Source organism: Myotis davidii, unplaced genomic scaffold (genome assembly GCF_000327345.1).
Source record: "Myotis davidii unplaced genomic scaffold, ASM32734v1 scaffold167, whole genome shotgun sequence".
NCBI lineage: Eukaryota > Metazoa > Chordata > Mammalia > Chiroptera > Vespertilionidae > Myotis > Myotis davidii.
The window spans coordinates 5,984,964-5,987,517 of NW_006300048.1; the positions used below are offsets into that span (position 1 = coordinate 5,984,964).

The 2,554-nt window shown below is 42.6% G+C and overlaps 1 protein-coding gene across 1 annotated transcript in view; it reads left to right on the forward strand.

Annotated features, from left to right (window-relative positions):
• ANKRD66 (ankyrin repeat domain 66) overlaps positions 1-2,554 on the forward strand; it is a 10,753-nt gene that overhangs the window by 651 nt on the left and 7,548 nt on the right. The gene's annotated exons all lie outside the window — the stretch shown is intronic.

The window sequence follows — 2,554 nt, forward strand, 5'->3', positions numbered from 1 at the left end:
GACAGTAATGCTATCTTAGGGTCTTGTAGTGAGGATTCAGTGAGATAATGGGTGTGCAGTGCCCAGCGCATAGTCTACTCTCAGTTAATATTAATCCTCTGCCCTCTTGACCGCTAGCAGGATGGGAGCATTATTCCTGTAGTAGGACAAGGACTTCGTCTGTTCATTGCTGTATCCCCCATGCCTAACGATGGCTTAGTTATAAACTTGGAGGAGGAAAATGGCAAAAATTCAACAATGGCCTTGTCAAGGCCTTTGGCAATAGAATACCATTGAAGAGTGTTAAGTAAGAAAGTGTTATAGTCCACTTTGCTTTCTAAAAATATGTTTAGTGGGCAATGCCAAACATAGTCCATCCCCTGCAGTCTATTGTACCAATCAGCATCTGTGAGGGGTAGCCAGAAGAACATTCTTTTTTTTTTTTAATTCTCAACCAAGGATATAATTTTTTATTTGTTTTATTGGTTTATTTTTAGAGAGGGAGGAAGGGAGAAAGAGAGAAAAAGAGAGAGAGAGACATCAATGCCTGATGGAACATTTCAATCTGAGCACCACCACTTACTAGTTGTAGCACCTTGACAAGTTATTTAATGTCTCTAAGCCTTAGTTTATTCATCTACATAATGGGAACAGTAATGCTATCTTAGAGTCTTGTAGTGAGGATTCAGTGAGATAATGGTGTGCAGTGCCCAGCACATAGTCTACTCTCAGTTAATATTAATCCTCTGCCCTCTTGACCGCTAGCAGGATGGGAGCATTATTCCTGTAGTAGGACAAGGACTTCGTCTGTTCATTGCTGTATCCCCCATGCCTAACGATGGCTTAGTTATAAACTTGGAGGAGGAAAATGGCAAAAATTCAACAATGGCCTTGTCAAGGCCTTTGGCAATAGAATACCATTGAAGAGTGTTAAGTAAGAAAGTGTTATAGTCCACTTTGCTTTCTAAAAATATGTTTTGTTCCTGTATGCAGAAAGGACTGGCTGCAGAGAAATCAGGTGGGAGGATTCTGTAGAAATTTAAGTACAATGTCATGGTAGCTACACTAGGGTACCTTTTAGCAAACATTTGCCATAGGCTGAGTACTATGCTATGTACTTTAGATCAATGATTTCATTTGTACTTCACTAGAACTCAGTGAGGTAAGTAGTAATATCCTTTATTTACAAATGAGAAAACTGAGCCTTAGACATCTGTTGCTGATCTGAGGTGCCATAGTTAGTAAGTGGTGTTTATCGTCAGGTATGAACCCCCCCATCTATCTGGCTAGAAAGCCTATATAATTAATCTTTGCTAGCTATATTGTAAGTGAAACTTCAAATATTTTTAATGGAGGTATAATTGACATGACATTATATCAGTTTCAGGGACGCAACATAATAATTTGATTTTTATATAGATTGTGAAATGATCACCACAAAAAGTCAAAGTAACATCCATCACCAACCTTAGTTATAAATTTTTTTTCTTGTCATAACTTTGAAGATCTATCTTAGCAACTGTCAAAGAGGCAGCACAGAATTATTAACTACAGTCGCCATGCTGTATATTACATCCCCATGACCTTGTATTTTATAACTGAAAATTTGTACCTTTTGACTACCTTAACCCAGTGGTCGGCAAACTGTGGCTCATGAGCCACATGCGGCTCTTTGGCCCGTTGAGTGTGGCTCTTCCACAAGATAACACGTGCGGGCACACATGTACAGTGCGATTGAAACTTCATGGGTTAAACCCATTTCACAGTTTAACCCATTTCACACATCTCCCACAGCTGGAACCCACCAATATAATCTGTTCTCTGTACCTATGAGCTTGGCTTTTGTTACTTAGATTCCACATATAAGTGAGATCATACGGTATCTGTCTGACATGTCTTTCTCTGTCTGGCTTAGCATAATGCCCTCAAGGTCCATCTATGCTGTAGTGAAATATTTGTTTTTGAAATCAGCCTGGAGACTGCCAAAAGCAGGGAGCTTGCCAGTGCTAACAAAGGCAGGGGTAGAGTGACTTGGGAGGGAAAGCAAGATTTCTAGGCAGGGCTGGGAGGGGAGTGTCAGGGAGGAGTAGAAGGAATATATAGAGGGCCTCAGCCCCTGGGTGAGTGAGATCTTGGTTCCTTGGGGTAAGGGTGGGGTACTGAGAGGAAAAAGGGAGGAGGGAAAGATGCTGAGCAGCTGGAGGGGCCTCAAAGGCCAATGTCTTCCCCTCTTTTGTGCTGCCTAGACTACCCGTGGCCTTGGGCCAGTGGAGACATTTTCATCGTAACCTTCTCTTTCTTCTTGGTGCATGTAAGGGCATATGGAGGTGATGAAGCTCCTCATACAGTGTGGAGCCAGACCCTGCCTGGTAACTGATGTGGGCTGGACCCCAGCTCACTTTGCAGCTGAGTCAGGCCATCTGCATGTGCTCAAAATGCTCCATGCATTGCACGCCGCCATCGACCCCCCCGACTTCTTTGGAGACACGCCGAAGAGGATCGCACAGATCTATGGGCAGAAAGCCTGTGTCACATTCCTGGAGAAGTAAGTTCCATTTCTTTCCAACTCTAGGAA